The sequence below is a fragment of the Oncorhynchus tshawytscha genome, linkage group LG16 (genome assembly GCF_018296145.1).
Source record: "Oncorhynchus tshawytscha isolate Ot180627B linkage group LG16, Otsh_v2.0, whole genome shotgun sequence".
In the NCBI taxonomy this organism is placed as follows: Eukaryota; Metazoa; Chordata; class Actinopteri; order Salmoniformes; family Salmonidae; genus Oncorhynchus; species Oncorhynchus tshawytscha.
Genome location: NC_056444.1, coordinates 28,551,464 through 28,578,324, shown reverse-complemented (window position 1 = coordinate 28,578,324; position 26,861 = coordinate 28,551,464).

Here is a 26,861-nt window from a genome sequence, read left to right as displayed (position 1 = left end):
ATAAACTTTGATTTGATAAAGCCTTGATATTGCTTGCGAAATGGCATTCCTTGTTATACAAAGATTAACAACAGAGTTATCCCTCATTTGGCAAAGCACCAGATTAAAGTACGACTTTGCTTATAAATGCGTATGAAGGCTATATAAAGCATCTATACATTGTTCATTTAAAACAGCACCCATATTTTCCTATTATTTCGATGACAATATTTTTGAAAGAAGTCTTGGTCGATATACACTGAGTGTACAAAACATTAGGAACACCTTTCTAATATTGAGTTGCACCCCCTGAACCGCCTCAAATCGCCTGGGCATGAATGCTACAAGGTGTCGAAAGCGTTCCACAGGGATGCTGGCCCATGTTGACTCCAAAGCTTCCCACAGTTGTGTCAAGTTGGCTGGATGTCCTTTGGGTGGTGCACCATTCTTGATACACAAAGGAAACTGATGAGCCTGAAAAACCCATCAGCGTTGCACACTCAAACGGGTGTGCCTGGCACATTCTACCAGACCCAGTTCAAAGGCACTTAAATGTTTTGTCTTGCCCATTCACCCTCTGAATGGCACACAGACACAATCCATGTCTCTATTGTCTCAAGGCTTTAAAATCATTTAACCTGTCTCCTCCCCTTCATCTACAGTTGTTAAAGTGGATTTAACAAGTGACATCAATAAGGGATCATAGCTTTCACCTGGATTCACCTGGTCAGTCTGTCATGGAAAGACCCGTTCCTAATGTTTTGTACACTCAGTGTAGCTAGATAGGATGTATTTATTTATTTGACAATTTCACACAATACAATCATTGAGGATGACACAAAAATGTAAAAAAACAAACATATTTCCATTGTGGTCCTCTTAAATGGTTAAAAAAATGTAGTTCTAGTCTACACAGTACTGCTAGTTTAATAGGCATAGTGGTTACACATACAGTAGAACACATAACAGTACAAAGGATGACATTGTCATAGCCTAGGCCCTAGAGCAGGACTCCTTCAGTAGATAATCAATATCAGGCTCCTGAACTGAGCTAGATGATGGTTGATGATGGTGATGCCAGGTGAAGCTTCACGTTCGGACGGGAATGATGTTGCTCAGTCTTGATAACTGTATACAGCGTCCCAAATGGCACCCTATTCACTACATGGTGCACACATTTTACTAGAGCCCAAATGGCCCTGATCAAAAGTAGTGCACTAAATAGGGAATAGGGTGCCATTTGGGACTGAGACAGTGGATTGTCTCATCCCAGACGTATCACGCCATATAGTCACCTAAGTGGGTCAGATCAATCCCAAGCAGGACAAAGTGTTCATGAGAGGGCATTCATATATTGGCAGAACAGAGGGTTGGAGGCACAGTGTGTATCCCAAATGGCACCATATCCCCTATGTAGTGCACAACTTTTTACCTGGGCATTATATAGGGAATATGGTACCATTTGGGACGCATGCCCAATCACCACCCCATCAAGACAGCACCCAGTGCCCAGTTTGTCCACGGTAATCTAATGTATGTTCCAATCTCCTTCCAGAAACCCAGATTAAAGGGAGACACCTGGACAGGAAGATGTGAGGCGACTTGAGGCTGCTTAACTTCTCTCTGATTGGTGAAGGTCGGAGAGTCAGAGACAGGGGTAGGAGATGAGAGAGAGGCAGCCAGAAAACTAAATTCCATGGAATATGTTAGCTGTCTGGAAAGTTAGATCAGAACCACTTTCCTGTGAGGGCTAATGAGAGGGCGTAATGAGTGTGTGTGTGTGAATGTGTATGTGTGTGCATTCAGTGTCAGGACAGTCTTCTGTAGAATACATCAATAGCCCTTATACAAGGAAAACCATCCCAAAAATTCCATACAGAAACTGTAATCATGATTGAAGATTCAATACTACATTTCCATACCAGTCAAAGGTGTGGAAAGGTGTAGGAAATTGACTATGTGCAGCTCAATAAGAAAACTTCAACTGAAATATAGTCTATTTAAAGTATAATTCTGCATTCCTCAGTTTACTGTTGCTATCTGCACTGTTCAGAAAGCCTCTGATCACCCCACAGAGGCCTACAACAAAGTTTAACGATTGCCACAAATCCTGCCTGCACTCTATGTTGCCATTATGGTTTTTAAGAGGAATCCAATTCACTCAGCATCGAGCCAGCAATAAAACAACTAAATAGATTAAGAAGAACTCCTTGCCTCAGCAATCCAATAATGTGGGTTCCTGTGTTGTCAGGTAGTGATTCACAGAGATAGAGCTTGCTTGGTGGTGCCCCTTGCTTAGTGGTGTTGCAGACTCTGGGGTCTTTCAGAACAGGTGCATATATACTGAGATCATGTGAAAGATCATGTGACACTTAAAGTCCACCTGTGTGCAATCTATTTAACTAATTATGTGACTTCTGAAGGTAATTGGTTGCACCAGATCTTATTTAAGGGCTTCATAGCAAAGGGGGTGAATACATATGCATGCACTACTTTTCAGCTTTTAATTTTTAGTAATTTTTAGCAAAACCAGTTATTTTTTTAATTCACTTCACCAGTTTGGACTATTTTGTGTTTGTCTATTACATTAAATCCAAATAAAAATGTATTTAAATTACAGGTTGTAATGCAACAAAATAGGAAAAACGCCAAGCGGGATGAATGCTTTTGCAAGGCACTGTAAGTGTTTGTACCCCTGTGTGCTGAGGGTGTCGGATCCTTGTCCAGTTCTGGCATTTTGGTCAATACAAACTAGTACATGTCCCTGAGCCTGGAAATGGTTGATCTCCCCCTCTAGGATGGAGAAGCTGTCATTGTTAAAATATGGGATTATTTTGGGGGGATATAGGTAGCACACATGAGGACTTTTTCTCTGTTGAGGCAATTACCTTATTAATTTCGAGCCAGATGTAAAATGTTCCTGTTTTAAATCATTTATTAGAGTGGGTTATGTCTGCTCTATACCAAATTAGCATACCTCCTGAGTTTCTTCCCTGTTTCACACCTGGTAGTTTGGTGGATGGGACTACCAGCTCCCTGTAAGCTACCATGTTTCTTATAGGATGACAATCTGTTTTTCCAATTTCTTTGATGAAGTCTGGTTTCCTGCTCTTTAGGCCAAATGCAGATGACCTCTGTCCTTGTATATTCCAGGATAAGATAGTCAAAGCTTTGTGTTCCATAGCGTCTAATGTTGTTTTGTGTTGTTTAGGCCCGGACCATCACAGTAGGTGTGAGCAGAGCATGTTGAGCATCTGATACATGGGGATTGGGCAGGTGTAATAGTGGGAGATGGGCCTGTTGCTCTGCGCACGGCCTGGGCATATGTCCTGGGGTGGCGGGCATGGAGTAGGCAGAAGGGGTATTGGTCTGATATGGGGGGGCCAATATAGGGTGTGGCCAGGGTTTGCTTGGGGTGGTCTTACCTGGTTGGGATGTGGCTGGTGATGCTGTGGTCCGGCCCTAGGCCCTCTTGATGTGGGTTATCTTGGTGCAGATTCTTCGGGAGGGGGTCTTGCAGGTCTGGGAGGGTGTCTCGCTGGTCTGGGCGGGGTGTCTGTTGCTCTGTTGCTCCTGTGTGAGGTGCTGGGGCTGCGGTTGAGGGTGATGTCCTTCAGGGTCTTGGCAAAGTTGGGATTGCTGCCTAGTAGAGGTGGACCTGGTCATAAAGGCTGTTCAAGTCCAGGGTGGGTTGGGGGTACAGGTAGACATTAGAATGTTTGCATTCCCCCGCTGTGGCAGGGTGAAAGTCTTTTTTGGTTACAGGGTGGAGATAACCACTTGAGCATTTTCAATCACTCCCTTGAGTGCTGTTGCCACCCTTTCCTGCTGGGCCCTCAGGTCATGTGTGCCTGTGTGAATTATGATGTGGCTGGGGGACCCAAGTCTGTCCTCTGACAACAGCTCCAGGGCATGCCTAGTGTTTGTAGACCAGAGTTTAGCCACTTTGTGTTTGGTCAAAAAGCTGATCCTCTTGAATGTATTTGCCATTTGAGTCAATGAGGAGTACAATCTCACAATCCCTGTTGGGTTGGTGGGTCCTGTGTTGTCTGTCCCATTGTGGTGTTGAGGTTGTGGTCCGGGTCTGAGGTGGGCTGTTCTGCTGGCTCGTCTGGGGGAGTGTCCTGCTCTGTGTCACACCTCAGCTTTCTGAACTTGTCCTTCAGTGCCATGTGTGCCTCTTTAAGTTCTCTCATCTCAGTCCGTAAAGCAGCCAGCTCTCTTAGACAGTTGTCCATCTCCACCTTCTGCCCTCCGGGTCTTGTTGAGGGGGGGGTGTTGTTGTGCTGGTCTGTTTTGTGGGCTTGTTCTGTCTGGATTGTGTGGACTGGCTCTCTGAGCTCCACCATGTCTCTCTCCAGCTCTGTGAATTTATCCCTCTCAATGATGGAGGAGTCATCACAGAGGGAGAGCTTTTCCATGTTGTGCTCTCTCTTTGATCCCATAAAAGTCCTGCTGGAACTGCATGAGGAGTCCTTGTAACATTACTGTACCAAACTTGTACATGCTGACAGAGGTTGTTTCAATACCCTCAATGTCTAGTAGTCTGAGTTTCCAACCTGGGCCAAGACCCTTTCTCTTGACATAGGGGTAGTGTGCTCTTATAGCACTGTGCCATTCCAGGGGATGGTCTGTGTGGGAAATTAAGTTGATTACATTCCCCTCATTGTAGCAGTCAGCAAATAGTGTCTCTGGATTGTCCTTGAGGAGCTTCTTTTTGTACTAATTCCTTGCATTGTTATTTTTTGTATCCTGTAATTGTAGTGACCTCTAGACAGGGATTTGTCATTGGGGAAACTTTCCTGCCATTGTTGGGCTCAAGAGTTTTCACACATCTGACTTCACATTTCAGTGCTATTTGAAGGTGATGCCAGGTCTGTTCTGTCCGAGCAGCTTGGTATCTTAGTTTACTTATTAACTTAGCTTAATATATCAAAATTACCTAGAGATTATTGTCGTTTACTTTGTGGCTTCAGAAATAGCTTCAGACTGAATATTACTCAATCAGTTCTGTGTTGGATGGTATTTCCTGGTTCCGCTGTGTTTCTTCTGCAGGTTTTGGATTGTTAGAAGTTTTTTCTTGATAGTCCTTGGTAGTAATAGTCCATTCAGTTAAGCTTGTCCAAATCAAGGTTTTAGGTATGGAGTTTTGATTTGGATTGAAGGTTTTGATGTTAAGGTTAGTATCCTGTATAAGTCCTTGCAAAAAAAAATCATAGTTTATCTACATTTATCCAACTCTAATTCTATATTTTTTGCAGAAGAACTCAGGAGCCCATGTGCTCTCTCTAACCACATAATTACCTTCACTTGTTTAGCCAACAGAAAGACAGGCTGGCCAGATAAACCTGTCCAAGGTAATTAATGGCGCAGATTCATCAGCTTTCTTAACTAAACTCAGACATAAATCCTCAAGTTAACACAACACTTGGTGCCTGAGTTGCACAGTACAGTTTTGAGCCTGCCTGTAACACAGACTGCAGGCAGTACAGTTTCTTGGAGCCTGGTCAGCTAACACACACACACACACACACACACACACACACACACACACACACACACACACACACACACACACACACACACACACACACACACACACACACACACACACACACCGAGTTTAGTATACTATGACACTTCAAAAAGCCCTTCTGCCTCCAATATTCCCTTTCTACTTTGGGGGATTGGGACTCAGTAGTGAACAGCAAGACAGATGCTGTTGGGATGGAAGTCTGTGCCAAGACCGGGGGCAGGACAGGTTCAGTGTCAACACCAGAAGCCAAAACCATGTTAGACACCATGGAACCGGAGCCACCGGCCAAATCCTACATTTCCTGTAGCCGCCAGTATCCTGTAAGGCCTAATTTATCATGGAGGAACATCGGAACCCCTTCCTCTCCCTCAGCACCCTATCTTTGCCCCCCTATTTGTCTGTGTTTACCTGAAGTGGAAGTGCCAATAAATCTATGTCGGTCATTTATCCGACAAGCGCACGGCAGGAGCTGAAGTCAAGATACATTTATCAAACTCCTTGAGAACTCTGCGACACCATTTAACAACGCTTCCATGGGACAGAGGTGCATTAGAATAAATTATAACGCAACTGAGATGTGTTGTAATTAAGCAATAAGGCCAGAAGAGTTGTGGTATACGGCCAATATAGTACGGCTAAGGGATGTTCTTATGCACAATGCAATGCGGAGTGCTAGGAGACAGCCCTTACCATGATATATTGGCCATATACCACCAACCCCTGAGATGCCTTATTGCTATTATAAACTGGTTACCAATGTAATTAGAGCAGTAAAAATAAATGTTTTGTCATACCCGTGGTATACGGTCTGATATACCACGGTTTTCAGCCAATCAGCGTTCAGGGCTTGAACCACCCAGTTTATAATAATATATAACGTATTATGCGGCTGCCTTCCATCGTACTAAAGTGTATTATAGTATGCTATTAACACTGCTGCTTGGAACAAAGTTGAAGGAAACACTGCTGTTGTTTTATTACCTTGGTCTCAGATAAGAAAGCTTTAAAATGGAAATGGACCTGGTAACCCAAAACGCAGGACATTGGGAACCCCAAACATCATACAGTGAGTGATCTTGTCTCTGTGTGTTGTCAAATTAACTCTGAGTGCTTGGTGTGCTCTAGCTTCTATCAAATGAACCATGTGTAGAGACAGTCTGTCCTTATTATGTGACCTGGCCAGGAAAAACTTCAGGACCTAATGACAAGACATAAGACACCACGGTGCTTGGGCATAGAGTAGTAGGATGACGCTGGAATGTATAGCGGCCATTTAATGGGCTCCTGACCAACTCTGCTACTTTTGTCACGTCTGCTCCCGCTCTCCCCCCCCCCTGGCGCTTGAGGGCGCCAGGCTGCCCTGCATTATGCACTCCTTCCATCCATTACGCACACCTGCCTTCCCTCATCACACGCATCAGGGATATTAGACTCACCTGGACTCATCATCTGTTTATTACCTCCCCTATATTTGTCAGTTCCCCTGCTCTGTTCCCCGCTGCTGCATTAATAGTTATTTTCTTTGTTACCTGTTTGTTGACGTTGTTCCTGTCTCGTTCCATGTTCATTATTTATTAAATGTTTTACTCCCCGTGCCTGCTTCGTCTCCCTAGCATCATTCCATGTGACAGAATGCAGAAGCCATCACACGAAGCATCGGAGAGTCCTGGCGTTCCCTGTTGGTATGGTGGCATCGGCTCTGGGTCGCCACCGATGGAACCAGGGGTGCCTAGCCAGCTCGTCCGGCTTCCATGCCCTAGCTGACTTGAGAGGTTACCTTGCCCCGGTTGGCTCGGATGGTGCCCATTCCACATTGAGCCTCAGCCGGATCATCAGTTCTTGTTCGCCCAACTGGTCCAGGAGTTTTTTGTTTGTTTGTTTTGTTGGTGACGTCGGGGTGGATTCCGTCGCCGATGGAACTGGGGGTGTCTAAGCCAGCCCATCGGGCTTTCACGCTGGCTCGAGAGGTTTCCTTGCCTCGGTTGGCTCGGCAGCTTCTCATCCCACATCACGTCAATTACCCACACCTGCCTTCCCTTGTTACGCGCATCAGCGATATTGGACTCTCCTGGACTCACTCATCATCTGTTTATTACCTCCCCTATATTTGTCAGCTCCCCTGCTCTGTTCTCTGCTGATGCGTTGATTGTTTTTTGTCTGTGTTATCTGTTTGCTGACGCTGTTCTTGTCTCGTTCCATTTCCATTCTTTATTAAATGTTTGACTCCCCGTACCTGCTTCGTCTCTCCAGCGTCATTCCATGTGACAACTTTGTGTGTTTCTTTGCGCTGATAGTAACTTTTTGTTATTAATTGTATTACTTCCTGTTGTACTTTTTATTTTTCTACGCATTGTTAGGAAGGCCCGTGAGTTTCACTGTTAGTCTACACTTGTTGTTTACTAATAAAATGTGATTTTATTTAATTCACATGGTGCTTATAGGGTACGGTGGTTGGGGTCCCAATCTCCTGTCTTTCGAGTAACGAGGAAACTGGCTCATATAAAAGCAGGTTGATGTTTTCCCCCCAGCCTGAGATCAAGTTAATAAAAAGAACAGAAGCATTTTCCAATTTCTTCTAGACTTCTAGAACAAAAACGTCCCCGCCAGCTTGGGAGATCACTGAACCCATGGTTTCCACATGGAAGACAACAGAAGACCTGCTACATGCTTCCCTTAGATGGCTTTAAGAGACCATCCATCAGCCTCTCAGCCTACAGGGTCTTTGTCAGCCGTCTTTTAGACATGTGTTCATAGCAAATAGGAACCCAGTCAACGCTAAAATAAAAACAGGAAGTCAACCAGGCCATCATGACATATTGGCCACACATTATTAAAGACTTCTGTGATATATAAAATGGCGATGACAACCATACACATTTTATTCCAATGTAGGCTACTTTAAGTGTTATTCAAGTGAAATTCCCAAGATTTTCAATGGGTAGGCAAACTTAGGCAAGTCTGCCACCTGTAGGATAAATTGGTCACAGCGCCTTACATCAGCGTTGTAATCAAATCAGACAGATTGGATTGTTTGATGCCTGTGATGGATTTAGACTGCCTTATCAAGCTTACCTGCTGACGCATGAGAACTTGCATCACACACACACACACACACACACACACACACACACACACACACACACACACACACACACACACACACACACACACACACACACACACACACACACACACACACACACACACACACAATCTTGGCTCATTCTGGTGCAGGCCAAGATAAAAAGGATCTGGTTGTGTATTCCCATTCCAGCCTCATCTCAAGATCTGCAGTGAGAAAACTCTTGATCTGACCTAAAATAGATTGTGTGCCTGTGTGTGTGGGCCTGATTATGTGTGTGTTCTAGCCTCACCTCCACATCCCGGCATGATGTTGACACAGCACGGTAGCTTCGAGGGGGGGTTGCAGCCCATCCAGTCCAGCTAGCAGAGATGGAACGCCATACAGGACCAGGTACTTCACATAGGAGAACTGGACTAACGTCAGGGCCAGCCCACCTGAGGGAGGTAGAGAGAGAGATAGAGTAAAGGAGAGGCAGAGAGATATAGGTTAGGAGAGGGAGCTATACATATACACCAGTCAAAAGGTTGGACAGACCTACTCATTCAACGGTTTTTCTTTATTTATACTATTTTCTACATTGTAGAGTAATAGTGAAGACATCACAACTATTAAATAACACATACGGAATCATGTAGTAACCAAAAAAGTGTTAAACAAATTTTAGATTCTTCAAAGTAGCCACCCTTTGCCTTGATGACAGCTTTACACACATTCTCTCACCCAGCTTCATGAGGGAGTCACCTGGAACGCATTTACTGGACGACAGGTAATGTTTATATTCTACTGTTTAGAAACGGCAATGGTGGTTTGATTGAAGTAAATTAAAAGTCACATGAACTGCCAGGATCAGCTTTTGATATCATTTTATACTGTACATTAAGTCAATCAAGTCAGCTCCACTCGTAAATTGGTATTTCAATGACGGTTTGAGATCCGCACGCTCAAGTAGAATTTCTGTGCAAGTCTTTGACATCAACGAATGATTAACGCAAAAGTCCAAGTTATGCCCTCAATGAATAGGACATTCCTAAACAGAAATACATTATCCTGAATAACTGTTAGCTGAAATAGAATCAAGAGACTGTCAGTGTTACTGTAACAGTACAGAAGGTCTGTTGCTGATGACAAGTAACACTGTCAATACATAGAGTCTCAATACATAGAGTCTCTACTACTGATGACGGTGATGAGAAACAGATCTTTGCATATTCATATTTGATAACATGCTGCTCCTGTGGGGCTGGGGAGACCTACATACAGTAATACTGTAGTGTGGTTGGTGTTGTTGTTAAATTAATGAGCTACGTAAATAGATGCAGACGAAACAGCTTGGTTCATAAAAATATACACTTGAGTGTACAAAACATTATGAACAGCTGCTCTTTCCATGACAGACTGACCAGGTGAATCCAGGTGAAAGCTATGATCCCTTTTTGATGTCCCCTGTTAAATCCACTTCAATCAGTGTAGATGAAGGGGAGGAGACAGGTTAAATGTTTAAAGCCTTGAGACAATAGAGACATGGATTGTGTATGTGTGCTATTCAGAGGGTGAATGGATAAGACAAAACATTTAAGTGCCTTTGAACTGGGTCTGGTAGTAGGTTCCAGGGTTTTCACACTCAACCATTTCCTTTGTGTATCAAGAATGGTCCACCACTCAAAAGACATCTAGCCAACTTGACACAACCATGGGAAGCACTGGAGTAAACATGGGCCAGTATCTCTGTGGAACGCTTTTGAGACATTGTAGAATCCATGCCCCAATGAACTGAGGCTGTTCTGAGGGCAAAAGGGAGTGCAACTCAATATTAGGAAGGTGTTCATGTTTTGTACACTCAGTGTACATCATTCATGAGAAGAGAAGATATCATTCTGTGTTATGGTGGATTGGCATTGGATTGGCATCAACATGTCAGAAAAATGTGAATTTTGTTCCATTTCAAATGTACAGTATAGCTGACAGCCATGCCCTTTCTCTAACCTGGCATCTGCATCTAGATTGCTGCCATTACTTTGTCTAATGAAGTAATTACAAGCATAGCACATCTAAAAAAAATAACCACAGGGTAGTATTACTATGCAAAAGACGAGATTGGTAAACTTGTATTGCCTGATTACATGCTGCGCTATAGATAAGGAGTGGTATGGGGCTGCAATTCCCCTCCATGGACTGCAGTTATTAAAGTGCAGCATCAGCAGTCAATTACTGTAACGTCCACCTAACCAGCGCTGTGTTGCCATGATACACTAGCTACATCTCTGCAGCTTAATTCGTGTCCTGATAGGCTGAGAACACTATTGGGGACCTCCTTGTAAACAGCGGACATTTTCACATGATCTATTTAACAAAATATATCTCACATACAGTTGAAGTCGGAAGTTTACGTACACTTAGGTTGGGGTCATTAAAACTCGTTTTTCTTGTTTCTTGTTCACAAACTAGTTTTGGCAAGTCAGTTAGGACATCTACATTGTACAGATTATTTCACTGTATCACAATTCCAGTGGGCCAGAAATATGCATACCCTATGTTGACTTACCTTTAAACAGCTTGGAAAATTCCAGAAAATGATGTCATGGCTTTAGAAGCTTCTGATGGGCTAATTGACATCATTTGAGTCAATTGGAGGTGTACCTGTGGATGTATTTCAAGGCCTACCTTCAAACTCAGTGCCTCTTAGCTTGACATCATGGGAAAATCAAAATAAATCAGCCAAGACCTCAGAAAAACAATTGCAGACCTCCACAAGTCTGGTTCATCCTTGGGAGCAATTTTCAAATGCCTGACGGTACCACGTTCATCTGTACAAACAATAGTATGCAAGTATTAACACCATGGGAACACGCAGCCGTCATACCCCTCAGGAAGGAGACGCGTTCTGTTTCATAGAGATGAACGTACTTTGGTGCTAGAAGTGCAAATCAATCCCAGAACAACAGTTAAGAACCTTTTGAAGATGCTGGAGGAAACAGGTGCAAAACTATCTATATCCACAGTAAAATAAGTCCTATATCGTCATAACCTGAAAGGCCGCTCAGCAAGGCAGAAGCCACTGCTCCAAAACCGCCATAAAAAAGCCAGACTATGGATTGCAACTGCACATGGGGACAAAGATTGTACTTTTTGGAGAAATTAAGCACGGGGGTGGCAGCGTCATGTTGTGGGGGTGCTTTGCTGCAGGAGGGACTGGTGCACTTCACTAAATAGATGGCATCACGAGGGAGAAAAATGATGTGGATATATTGAAACAACGTCTACAGACAATCGTCAGGAAGTTAAAGCTTGGTCGCAAATGGGTCTTCCAAATGGACAATGACCCCAAGCATACTTCCAAAGTTGTGGCAAAATAGCTTAAGGACAACAAAGTCAAGGTATTGGAGTGGCCATCACAATGCCCTGACCTCAATCCTGTAGAAAATTTGTGGGCAGAACTGAAAAAGCGTGTGTGAGCAAGGAGGCCTACACTCCTGACTCAGTTACACCAGCTCTGTCAGGAGGAATGGGACCAAATTACACCCAACTTATTGTGGGAAGCTTGTGGAAGGCTACCCAAAACGTTTGACCCAAGTAAAAAACAAGGCAATGCTACCAAATACTAATTGAGTGTATGTAAACTTCTGACCCACTGGGAATGTGATGAAAGAAATAAAAGCTGAAATAAATCATTCTCTCTACTATTATTCTGACATTTAACATTCTTAAAATAAAGTGGTGATCCTAACTGACCTAAAACAGGGATTTTTTACTAGGATGAAATATCAGGAATTGTGAAAAACTGAGTTTAAATGTATTTGGCTAAGGTGTATGTAAACATCCGACTTCAACTGTATATATTTTACCTTTATTTAACTAGGCAAGTCAGTTAAGAACAAATTCTTAGTTACAATGAAAGCCTACCGAGGAACAGTGGGTTAACTGCCTTGTTCAGGGGCATAACGACAGATTTTTACCTTGTCAGCTCAGGGATTCGATCCAGCAACCTTTCGGTTACTGGCCCAATGCCCCTGGGACATGATAAGATATCACGGAAGGGATTAGCGTTTTTCATCATGAATTTTGTCCTGGATGCCGCTCTGCAGTGGTCACTAGTTGGCACAGCCACAAAGTCATCACACACTGCCAACCCTAATGCCTAACCCTAACCATAAGACCAAAAAGCATATTTTGGTTTTCATGAATTTTTACAACATAGCCAATTTTGACTTTACAGCTGGTCCATTTAGCAGAAATCACAAATTTCTGCCTCCGGGACCAGACTTATCCTAATAAATGTCAACCTGCTTTGGAACACAGACATTATCTCTCTTCTCCCTATCAAACTAGCAACATATTTTTTCTTGCCTGTCATCAGATTCTTCCTAGCTTCAGTGTTAGCCTTTTTCCCCTACTGTCTTGTCCCACTGGAAAACTCTATGTACTAGGAAACAATGCTGTGTGAGAGCATCACACCCACTACTTTCCCATCTCTACAAGGCATCACCTCCTGCAGTGCGTAGTATTTGAGGGGATGGGTTTTTCCTGCAGTAGAAAAACAGAAACGCATGAAGTACATTGTGATAGCCCAATAGGAGCTGCTGTGATCTGGGTTGAAATACTATTTGAAATCTTTCCAACGACTTTAGCCATGCTTGATTGAGCTTGCCTGTTGAGATGGAAGCTTATAGGTAAGTCCCAAAAGTGTAATCCCCTCCCACCTGCCCTCCAGGCAGGCTAAAGAAAATGCTAAAAGATTTAAAATACTATTTGAACCGAAGTCTGTTGCAGTGTGGGATATGAAGTATGGTGACTGTAGACTCAGTAGAATTACAGCAACAGATCATTGCAGAACTTTGTCCACCAGAGTTTAATTTAGCTCTTCTAAAACTCGCTCAGTCAAAACTTCCCCCAAGGCATCGAGAAATCCCTGAGCCTTCACACTCACAGAGTCTATAACTACACAGGAGAAAGAGGAATCACTGAAATCAATCTTGCAACACTGCCTTGTGTTTGTCAATGTATTATGAGAAAATGTGATGTTTCAATGAGGAAAGAAAAAGTTGTAACCTCTTGATCTTGCTCCATTACTCATTTGCACAACAAGAGGTAGACCAGAAAACCAAAATTGTTTCTGTGAAAGTTCCCAGAACATTCACTAGGTCGCGGCAAATGTTCTCATAACACAAAAAACGTCCAGTCGGGCTGATGATTACACACTAGAATGTTTCGCCTGATGTTGCACGAACGTTCCTAGAACTAATTTAATCTGTTCTTTAAAGGTTCCCAGAATGTTTCATTAGGTTGTCGATGACAACATTGTGGGGACATGTTCCCAAAACTTTCTTATCAAGTTCCAAAACTGTCCTATTGTGCAGATGATTCTACAATGTTTGTATCAGGGTGAACAAAACATTCCTATAACGTTGTAAGAATATTGACAGAACGCCGGGTCTAAGTTCTTTAAAGGTTCCCAGAACATCTACTTAAGTTCTGGGAGTTGTCTGGGATGTTGTAAGAATATTGACAGAACGCCGGGTCGAAGTTCGTTAAAGGTTCCCAGAACATCTACTTAAGTTCTGGGAGTTGTCTGGGATGTTGTAAGAATATTCTTGGGATATTCACATAGATTGCACAGAACATTCCCACAATGTTGAACAATGTTCCACAATTTTAAGCTTTTATGACGTTCATAGCATATTTGTTTTAGTTTAACATAATATTCCATTGATGTTCACGCAATATACATTTTATCATGTCTTTGAAGTCCTCAAAAAACATTTAGAAACATTTAGAAAATGTTATATTCAAGTTTGAGATATTACCACAACATACTCAGTATGCAAATTTGTAGCTCCTTAAAGTAGATTGGAATACATCCCCATTATGTTTCTCTCCAGATTTAATGGCAATTCACATTTGAAGGTGATATAGAGACACATAGCATTTTCATTTCATTCATATAACATTTGAACAGCATTTAATCATACAAACACAACCATATTTTTTTACACTTTATATGTTGACCATCTAGAGTTTGAAACTGTAATGTTTGGATCCCAGGCCAGCTCTTTAATCTTCTGCGCCACCAGGGAAGCTCTCTTACATCTTCTTTTTTCAGTATATAGCCATGGCAGTATGGTCAAGTCAGGAATCCAATGCTTACTATTATGTCAATCCAGACACAAAAAACAATTGCTGAGTTATTAAAATGTTCCCACCCTCTTCATATGCTGTGTACTCGTAACACTGTATTTTACACAAGAATACAAGTTAAACCTAAAACAAATATGCTATGAATGTCAGAAAAACAGACTTACTTGAAAATTGTGGAACATTATGCAACATTATGGGACTGTTCTGTGCAACCTTTGTGAATATCACAATAAGATTCTTGCAACATTTTTTATTTTACCTTTATTTAACTGGGCACGTCAGTTAAGAACAAATTCTTATTTTCAATGACGGCCTAGGAACAGTGGGTTAACTGAGTTGTCATCACAACTGAGCATTTATTGTGTTTTGGGAACCCCCTTGTAATGTATCCACACTGTTCCCACAACCTACTTAAATGTTCTGGGAAACTTTAAACTCAGGTAGGCTATTTTTCCTAACATTCTTTCAACATCAAATGAATGTTTTCTTTTGTACCCTGATACAGACATTACCAGAATGTCACCTGCACAGTTGAAGTGTATTGGGAAACTACAACCTAAAGAAACATTCTGGGGACCTTTAAAGAACAGATTAAATGTGTTTCTCAAAATGTTCTTGTAACACCGGGTGAATGTTTCTTGCATCCTAAAATACATTTTGTAAGAATCATCCCCACCTGGACAGTTTTTGTTTTTTGGGAACAAATATTTTGTGATGTTCCCACAACCTAATGAAACATTCTGGGAAACTTTAAAGAACACACAAAACGTGTTCTGGAAATGTTCTTGCAACATCAGGCAAATGTTTTGTGTAAACATTAAATAATCATCAGCACGACTGGACAGTTTTTGTGTTATGAAAACATTTGCCACAACCTAACAAATATTCTGGAAACTTTCACAGAACCAATTTTGGTTTGCTGGGAACACATTACTGGTACATTGTGTTATAACCTTGAAACCTAATTAGAACTTTTGGGGAACATTCTGTGGTGATTGTTACAGATGTATCAACATTTTTATGAATGTTAGGAGAACATTCCAATGATAATTAATTCAAAACAAAACATTTATTTTATTTTATAAAATGTTGTTTTCAGCAACATTCTTTTAATGTATTTAACTTAATGTGAATCTTAGCTAATGTTCTGGGAATGTCCACGGTTTGCTGGCAGTATGCCTCCTCTGCCTGGTCCCAGCTTCTCTGAGACCAGGCTGTGAAACGAGGTGTCCAATAAGAAATAGTAGGGCTGTGTTCAGGAGAGCACAACATTGTAACTTTTCAAATACTCCGAAGGACAGACATACATACCTCAGTGACATGTAGAATATGGAATCGTGTCAGCTCTATTCATGACATTTCTATCTGCAATGTTCAGTGTCAGTATGTTGCACCCTGCTAAACGTGACACAATGTGTGTATTTTGCAAAAGGTATAAGAGTTGTTTTGTTTTTGTTTTGATTGTAACAAGAGAGAGACATAGCAGTAGCTCTTCTTCTAGGACAGGTATTCCCAAACTGAGGTACACGTACTCCCATTGGTACGTGCAATGCTGTCGGGGGTATGCCAAATAAAAATGTGATTCACATAAAAAATTTTTTTTTAAATAATCGTTTTTACATGTTTTTCTTCACATTTTCAAACAGTCCATTTATATTTTCCAACGGGGCTACGTTTTATTCTTGCCTGAGTAGTCTTGTTTCACTGCCAAAAATAAAAGTCAACCATTTAGTGTTCAACGAAATAACGACACAATGTCAAATACAGGTAGCCTAGTCAAATAATTACCATCCAATCACATTAACCATTACTCTCTTGCGGGAATTCTACTAACGGTCCGTATGTAGCCAAACGTAGCTGCTGCTCATGTTGGTATCTGTATTGATGGTGCAAAAGCAATGACAGGGAGAAATAATGGAGTGGTAACGCACGTGCAAGCAGTTGCTCCCAATGCCACTTGGGTACACTGCAGCATCCACTGAGAGGCTGTTGCTGCCAAGGGAATGCCTGACAGCTCAAAAGACGTTTTGGACACAACAGTGAAAATGGTTAACTTTGTTAAAGCAAGGCCCCTGAACTCTTGTGTATTTTCTGCACCATGCAATGATGTGGGCAGTGACCATGTAACGCTTTTACAACATACAGAAAGAAGTGAGCTGGTTATCAAGGTGCAAAGTATTGACGCGTTTTAAAAAAAATTGAGAGACGAGTTTAAAGTTGTCTTTACTGACCGTCATTTTCACTTGTCTGACAGCTTGCCTGATGATGAGTTTCTCACACGTCTGGCCTATCTGGGTGATGTTTTTCTCGCCTAAATGATCTGAATCTAGGATTACAGGGACTCTCCGCAACTATATTCAATGTGCGGGACAAAATTGAGGCTATGATTAAGAAGTTGGAGCTCTTCTCTGTCTGCAATAACAATGACAACACACAGGTTTTTACATCATTGTATGCTTTTTTTGTGTGCAAATGAACTCAAGCTTACGGGCAATGTCAAATGTGATATGTAGCGAAGCACCGGAGTGAGTTAGCTGTGCTATTACGCAGGTACTTTCCAGGAACAGATGACAAAAACAACTGGATTCGTTATCCCTTTCATGCCTTGCCTCCAGTCCACTTACCGATATCTGAACAAGAGAGTTTCATTGAAATTGCAACAAGCGGTTCTGTGAAAATTACATTTAATCAGAAGCCACTGCCAGATTTCTGGATTGGACAGCGCACAGACTATCCTGCCTTGGTAAATCGCACTGTTAAGACACTGATGCCCTTTGCAACCACGTACCTATGTGAGAGTGGATTCTCAGCCCTCACTAGCATGAAAACAAAATACAGGCACAGACTGTGTGTGGAAAATGATTTAAGATTGAGACTCTCTCCAGTACAACCCAACATTACAGAGTTATGTGCATCCTTTCAAGCACACCCTTCTCATTAACCTGTGGTGAGTTATTCCCAATTTTCAATGAACAAATAAGGTTTTATAAGTAAGATGGTTATATAAGTAGCAAAACTTTTGATTATTATTATATCATTATTTGTGCCCTGGTCCTATAAGTGCCCTTTGTCACTTCCCAAGAGCCGGGTTGTGACAAAAACTTCTTCAGGCTAGGGTCTATTTTTCTCCACTTCCTGTCTGACTGACATGCCCAAAGTAAACTACCTGTTACTCAGACCCAGAAGCCAGGATATGCATATAATTGCAGCTCCCAGAATGCAATTCCTATGGCTTCCACTAGATGTCAACAGTCTTTATTCAAGGTTTCAGGCTTGTTTCTTCCCAAACGAGGAAGAGTTTTGAGTTTAGGTACAGGGAGTCAGAGTTGGAAATCAGTCTGTGCGGTTGCGATGAAGTGGACGAGGACGAGCACTTGCTAATTTTACTTTTCTATTGAACACACTTCTTTCCGTATGAAATATTATAGTTTATTTACATTTTAGGGTACCTGAGAATTAAAGAGAAATTTGACTTGTTTTAACAAAGTTTAGCGGTAGCTTTTTGGATTCCTTTCTCTGCATAAAAAGTAAGTGAATATTTAATCTGGGCTTGGGATTGCAAATCAGAGGAAGATTTTTGTGATATTTTACTTTGTGATTTTACGAAGCCTGTGCTAGTTGAAAAATATTTTGATGTGGGGCGCCGTCCTCAAACAATTGCATGGCATGCTTTCGCTGTTTTGCATTTTGTAAATCGGACAATGCAGTTAGATTAACAAGGATTTAAGCTTTTAACCGATATAAGACACGGGTGGGTACAATTTGTGGAACGTTCCAACAGGAATATGTTCCAAAAACTTAGTAAAAACAAGGTTGTCAACAAACAACGCATTCAAAGTTGTATCGCCGAATAAGATACCGGGTAGGGAGTGGGCTATTTCATTAAGTTTTTAACTCAACACATTTATTCCGAAAAATGTCTGTCCTCACTTTGGTAGCCAATGGACAAACATTAAGAATACGTTATGTGGCAAGTTGATGCCTATTCGGTAGCTAGTTAGCTAGGTGAATTGATCGTGCTACTTTGCATGCGTTGTTTGTTGGCAACATTGTACTTTACAAAATTTTTGGAACAGATTCCTGTTGGAACGTTCCACAAATTATACCCACCCTAAGACACTTGTATGTGCAGTACCTCAATGTTTAATTTCCATAATTGTTAGTTGTCGACAGGTGTCCCGCTGACGGGATGCCTAGCCCTAAGAGGTTTTTAATAAATATATCGTATAATGTGTGTGTGGCAGTCTTACAATGATGACAAAAAACAACATATGAGAGTATGCTGACCCTGGTGCTAGAGGGGGTATGCAGCTGGAGGTTGAATGTTTGAAGGGGCACGGGACTATAACAAGTTTGGGGACTACTGTTCATTGACAACACTCATTCTCTCTTTGAAGACAAACACTGCAGGAATTTGGTTGCTTCCCTTTGAAGATGCAGAGACATCACGTCTCATCACCCCTACCTACCCAATCTGGTGCTGTGTGTATGATAGTCCTGTGTGTGAAAATAAATCTGCATATTACAAAACAAACAAACAAGGAACCAACGATTAATCCCCAATGGCAATTCAATAATGAATCAAATCATGAGAGAGAGAGAGAGAGACAGAGAAAGAGAGAAACATCTGGAAGGAGTGGATGGTGATCATCAGGATGTTATAATTGCAGTAAGAGAGCCATTATTGATATTTATTGCATGTTAAGCTCATCAGAAGGTGATTAATTGGGGGAGAGAGTGATTGGGGGAGAGACTGCAATCACTGTGTAACACGGTTAAAGGGATACTTCGGGATTTTGGCAATGAGGTCCTTGATGTAGAGGCCCATAGACTTCCTGTCGTTGCGCGAACGCTAGTCAGCATTGGCTCACGAAACTACTTTCAACTTCCTTCATACTTGACACAGAGACATAAAAATGGTATCCACGAGTTCATCTAACTCTGAGGAAGTACCCTGAATAAAAATATAAACACTGAACAAGGCAGAGCTTAGTTTATTGTTATGGAAAATTAGTTGTTTTGGATAGTTTTGAAAGTACATTGAAAAGTTTCTTAGTAACTAGTGTCATAACTCTCCTGTGACGATCTGAAGGATTAGGTTACTGTGGGTCAGCTCTACACTGTGCTCTCTCTCGTAGAGAGGAGAGCGGGAAGTCAGCTGTTTTATGGCAGTTGTAAAATACGCTGCCTCTGCACTGTAGTGTGCGAGATTGGAATGTAAACTCCCTCCCGGGTCATCGAGGGCCAGCCAGCGTACTCAGTGAGACGCCTCCTGAGGGTTAGACGATGGGGCAGTGCTTTCCAGTACCTGGTTGACTGGGAGGGTTATGGCCCGGGGGAGAGGTGCTGGGTTCCCGCTAAAGACATCTTGGATCCGGCCCTCATTGCCGACTTTCACTGCTGGCCCCCTAGGCAACCAGGTATCCGCCCAGGTGGAACGCCAGGTGGTGTCCCTAGTGGGGTGGGGGGGGTACTGTCACGCCCTGATCTGTTTCACCTGTCCTTGTGCTTGTCTCCACCCCCCTCCAGGTTTCGCTCATCTCCCGATTATCCCCTGTGTATTTATACCTGTGTTCTCTGTCTGTTTGTTGCCAGTTCGTCATGTTCGTTCAAGCTTACCAGCATTTTTCCTGTCAGCTCCTATTGTTTCCCAGCCTCTCTTACCTCGTCCTTCAGGTTTTTGACCGTTGCCTGTCCTGACCCTGCCCCGCCTGCCGTCCTGTACCTTTGCCTTACCCTGGATTTTCGATCCCTGCCTGCCTTGACCTGTCTTTGCCTGCCCCGGTTGCCACAATAAACATTGTTACTTCGACATTCTGCATCTGGGTCTTACCTTGAGCTCTGATACAAATACTGGTGAGTCAACTAGCAAAAGAATGGATGACCTGACCAGAAAGGTCCAGGACCAGAAGAACAGTTTGCAGTTCTCCCAGGGTCAACTCGATGAGTTTAAACATGATAATGGCAAGATGACAGCAACATACTCTTGCTCTTGCTCTTTTCATTATTATGTCTATCTCTGATAAGCTAGCCAGGAACGGGCTGAAAATAGTCCATATTAATATATGTAGCCTGAGAAATAAAGGTTAATGAAATCATTAACTTGCTAACATCAGATAACATTCATATATTAGTAATTTCTGAGACTCAGATAATTCATTTGATGATACAGCAATAGCAATTAAAGGATATAACATCTATAGAAGAGACAGGAATGCTTGTGGGGGAGTTGTTGCTGTATGTATAGAGAGTCATACCTGTAATGCTTAGAGAAGATCTTATGTCAACTGTTATTGAAGTGTTGTGATTTCAGGTTCACTTGGCACATCTGAAGCCTTTTCTTTTGGGGTGTTGCTATAGGCCACCAGGTGCAAACAGTCAGTATCTAATTACTATGTGTGAATTGCTTGATAGTGTATGTGATGTAAACAGAGGTCTACTATCTTGGGGACCTGAATATTGACTGGTTTTCATCAAGCTGTCCACTCAATAGAAAGCTTCTCACTGTAACCAGTGCCTGTAATCTGGTTCAGGTTATTAATCTAACTACCAGGGTGTTTACAAACACTACAGGAACAATATATTTGTATAATTCTGTTCTAAAGCTGTATGCATACCCATTGGATGCAGTGGCTATATCCAGGAAAGCCAAAGTTCCAAAATAGTGTATAAGAGAACATACAAAATATTATGCTGTGTCTCCTATGTGGATGATGTAAAACATGTGTTGGTTTGATGTAATTAATTTATTTATGAATTTATGAAAATGCTTCTTCCAATTATTGATAATGGACTGTTAGAACAATTAAGGCTCCATGGATTGATGAGGAATTGAAAAAATGTATGGTTGAAAGAGGTGGGGCAAAAGGAGTGGCTAATAAGTCTGGCTGCACATCTGACTGGCTGATTTACTTGAAATTGAGAAATGATTTGACTAAACTCCACAAAAAGAAGAACCTATATTATGAAGCCAATATCAATGATATAAAGAATGATCGAAAAAAAACTTTGGAATACTTTAAATTAAATTATGGGCAGAAAGACTAATTGAACTCCATTTTCATTTAATCAGATGGCTTATTCATCACAAAACCATTTGATTTTGCCAATTATTTTAATGATTACTTCATTGGCAAAGTGGGCAGGGAGCCATTGTACTCATGTATAAAAAAACTAGAATGAAAGAAAAGCATTGTAAGTTTGAATTTGGTCATGTTAGTGTGGGAGAGGTGGCAACAATTGTTACGGAGTCTAGATGATAGGTATTCGACTAGCCGGACTGTTCCCCGGACTCCAGGTGTAGGGATTTGTACAATGCACAACCAAGGCTATTGAACTTGACATTGGTGTCTGTCTTTATTCCTTTATCCAACATATCATACTGAAACATGGTATCAGAAGTGGCTCGGAAAACACACGTTTGTTATTTTTGTAGCTAAGTACAGTATAGGCGCAGTTACGTTCCATATGCGAACACACGCCGTTTCCTACTCACACACTGATCAACTCTTTGTTAGCTGGCTAGCTAGCATCACTACCTACCTCGATGACTGAGGGCAAAGAAATCTATGGCAGCGAACATTCCGCCACCAAATCCCATGGTTCTCACAGGGGACTGGAATACTAATTGGGACAACTTCAGGGATGAATTCGAGGACTATGTGCTGGCGACCGGTCTACATGAGAAACCCAACGAGGTACAAGCTGCAACTCTGAGGAGTTTAATGGGCAGCGAATGCAGGCATATCTACCGGCACAATCTCACCCTCACAGCTCTACAACAGTGTGATGCAAAGGCTATATTGGATGCATTGGAGGATTACTTCAAACCCGCCAGAAACATAATTTACGAGCGGTTTGCTTTCGGAGGCTGCAAACAGGAAGAGGGTGAGTCAGTACACAACTTTGTAACCCATTTGAGAGAAAAATCCGCCACTTGAGAATACGAGGGATTGAAAGATGAATTGATTTGTGACAAAATAGTACTGGGAATTGCAAATGAGGATACACGCCGGCGTCTACTGAGAGAGAGAGGCTTAACATTAGTAACTGCCATCAAAATGTGCCGTACTGCTGAAGTCACTGACATGAGAATGAGAGCAATGGAAATCGAAACCCCATGCTCCGACGTTGATACTGTTCACGCTGTTGCTAGGCAGACATTCAGACAAAACCAATCGAGGCAGAGTAATTCACCACGAATGGTGAACACAGTGAGCCCCGTAGCATGTAAATACTGTGGGAATACACACAAACGTGGCAAAGAGCCCTGCCCTGCCTACGGAAAACCATGCAGAGCTTGTGGAACTAATAATCACTTTGCAAAAGTGTGTCTCAAAAGCAAAAGAAGGGTGAGTGAGGGCAAGATTCTCTGTGTTGATGATGTCACTCAATGTTCAGAGCTGAACAGTGAAAGTGACATTTACATGCATGAATCCATTGGGGCTGTACACTCAAGAGGGAAGAAATGGTTTGTGACACTACGATTACACAACAAGCAACAACAATGTCAACTGGATTCCGGTGCTACATGCAACATAATGAGCTACAAAGAGAAAATCAATCTGGCACCTGACACACATCTATTGCCCAGCGATACTAGACTAAAGCTGTACTCAGGAGAGCTAATGAGCTCTATGGGCACCTTTGAGGCCGAATGTGTTATTCGGGGACGCAAACACAAGCTGGATTTTGAGATTGTGAAAACCAGTCAACATCCTCGCCTCTCAGGCTCTACATGTGAATGCCTGGGACTGATACAGTTCACTGTACCAAATGACCTGCACATTGTGGATCATGTCTAGCATGGACCCCTGTCCAAAGAACAACTACTCAGCAGATATGACGATGTATTCAACATGCCCGTTGAATCTGTGCCTGGGGAGGTACACTTTGAAGTGGATGAGAGCATCACTCCAGTCCAGTATGCTCCTCGCAATGTGCCCATTGCAATGAAAGTGGCTGTGAAGGTCCAGCTGGACAAGTATGAGGCCAATGGCCACATGACATCTGTGACTGAAACAACTGACTGGATCAGCAATATGGTCATAGTGAAAAAAACAGAGAAGCTGAGGGTCTGCATCGACCCAAAGCATCTGAACCAAGCACTGAAACGATCCCACTTCTGACACCATGTTTCAGTATGATATGATTGTTATTGACCAATAATGACAAACCTCCTGGCATTGACAAATTAGATGGAAAGCTATTGAGGAAGGTAGCTGACTCTATGGTCACTCCTATCTGTCATATCTTTCATCTGAGCCTAGAGGAAAGTCTTTGTCCACAGGCCTGGAGGGAAGCCAAAGTAATTCCGCTACCCAAGAGTGGTAAAGAGGCTTTTACTGGTTCTAACAGCAGAACTATCAGCTTGCTGCCAGCTCTTAACAAACTGTTATATTGCAGTGCAGCCTTTGATATTATTGACCACAACCTGTTGTTGAAAAAAACTTATGTGTTATGGCTTTTCAACCTCTGCCATATCATGGATTCAGAGTTATCTCTCTAATAAAACGCAGAAGGTTTTCTTTATCAAATCAGATTTTTTTGATTACATACACATGTTTAGCAGATGTTATTGCGGGTGTAGCGAAAAACTTGTGTTTCTAGCTCTGACAGTGCAGTAATATCTAACAAGTAATATCTAACAATTTCACAACATATACCCAATATACACAAATCTAAGTAAAGGAATGGAATTAAGAATATATAAATATATGGACAAGCAATGTCAGAACGGCATAGAGATACAGTAGAATAGAATACAGTATATACTGTACATATGAGATGAGTAATGTAAAGTATGTACACATTTTTAAAGTGACAAGTGCAGTTGCCGTACCAGGCGGTGATACAGCCCGACAGGATGCTCTCAATTGTGCATCTGTAAAAGTTTTAGGTGCCAAGCCAAATTTATTCCGCCTCCTGAGGTTGAAGAGGCACTGTTGCATCTTCAACACCACACTGTCTGTGTGGGTGGACGATTTCAGTGTGTCAGGAACTTGAAGCTTTCCACCTTCTCCACTTTAGTGGAAGCTTCTCTAATGTCAAACATGTAAAGTGTGGTGTACCGCAGGGCAGCTCTCTAGGCCCTCTACTCTTTTCTATTTTTTACCAATAACCTGCCCCTGGCATTAAACAAAGCATGTGTGTCCATGTATGCTGATTATTCAACCATTTGCGCACCAGCAACCACAGCTAATGAAGTCCCTGAAAACCCTAATAATTACAGTCTGTTTTGGAATGGGTGGCCAGTAATAAACTGGTCCTGAAAATCTCTAAAACTAAGAGCATTGTATTTGGTGCAAATCTATACCTCAGCTGAATCTGGTAATGGATGGAGTGGCTGTTGAACAAGTTGAGACTAAATTACTTTGTGTTACTTTAGATTGTAAACTGGCATAGTCAAAACATATAGATTCAAATGGTTGTAAAGATGGGGAGAGCTATGTCTGTAACAAAGAGCTTTTTTGACATCACACTCCAAAAAGCAAGTCCTGCAGGCTCTAGTTTTGTCTTATCTTGATTGTTGTTCAGTCGTGTGACTGAGTGCTGCAAGGAAAGACCTAGCTAAGCTGCAGCTGGCCCAGAACAGAGCAGCACATGTTGCTCTTCACTGTAATCAGAGGGCTAATATCAATACTATGCAAACCAATCTCTCTTAACTAAGAGTTGAGGAGAGACTGACTGCATCACTTCTTGTTTTTATAAGAAACATTAATGTGTTACACACACACTTACCCCACCAGACATGAGCACCAGTTCTCTGTAGCCGATGTGAGCAAGACCTTTAACGAACAGGTCAACATTCACAAGGCCGCAGGGCCAGATGGATTACCAGGACGTGTACTCAAAGCATGCGCTGACCAACTGACAAGTGTCTTCACAGACACTTTCAACCTCTCCCTGACCAAGTCTGTAACACCTACATGTTTCAAGCAGACCACCGTAGTCCCTGTGACCAAATCAAATCAAATCAAATGTATTTATATAGCCCTTCGTACATCAGCTGATATCTCAAAGTGCTGTACAGAAACCCAGCCTAAAACCCCAAACAGCAAGCAATGCAGGTGTAGAAGCACGGTGGCTAGGAAAAACTCCCTAGAAAGGCCAAAACCTAGGAAGAAACCTAGAGAGGAACCAGGCTATGTGAGGTGGCCAGTCCTCTTCTGGCTGTGCCGGGTGGAGATTATAACAGAACATGGCCAAGATGTTCAAATGTTCATAAATGACCAGCATGGTCGTATAATAATGAGGCAGAACAGTTGAAACTGGAGCAGCAGCACGGTCAGATGGACTGGGGACAGCAAGGAGTCATCATGTCAGGTAGTCCTGGGGCATGGTCCTAGGGTTCAGGTGCTCCGAGAGAGAGAAAAAAAGAGAGAATTAGAGAGAGCATATGTGGGGTGGCCAGTCCTCTTCTGGCTGTGCCGGGTGGAGATTATAACAGAACATGGCCAAGATGTTCAAATGTTCATAAATGATCAGCATGTTCGAATAATAAGAAGGCAGAACAGTTGAAACTGGAGCAGCAGCACAGCCAGGTGGACTGGGGACAGCAAGGAGTCATCATGTCAGGTAATCCTGGGGCATGGTCCTAGGGCTCAGGTCCTCCGAGAGAGAGAAGGAGAGAATTAGAGAACGCACACTTAGATTCACACAGGACACCGAATAGGACAGGAGAAGTACTCCAGATATAACAAACTGACCCTAGCCCCCGACACATAAACTACTGCAGCATAAATACTGGAGGCTGAGACAGGAGGGGTCAGGAGACACTGTGGACCCATCCGAGGACACCCCCGGACAGGGCTAAACAGGAAGGATATAACCCCACCCACTTTGCCAAAGCACAGCCCCCACACCACTAGAGGGATATCTTCAACCACCAACTTACTATCCTGAGACAGGGCCGAGTATAGCCCACAAAGATCTCCGCCATGGCACAACCCAAGGGGGGGGCGCCAACCCAGACAGGATGACCACATCAGTGAATCAACCCACTCAGGTGACGCACCCCTTCCAGGGACGGCATGAGAGAGCCCCAGTAAGCCAGTGACTCAGCCCCTGTAATAGGGTTAGAGGCAGAGAATCCCAGTGGAAAGAGGGGAACCGGCCAGGCAGAGACAG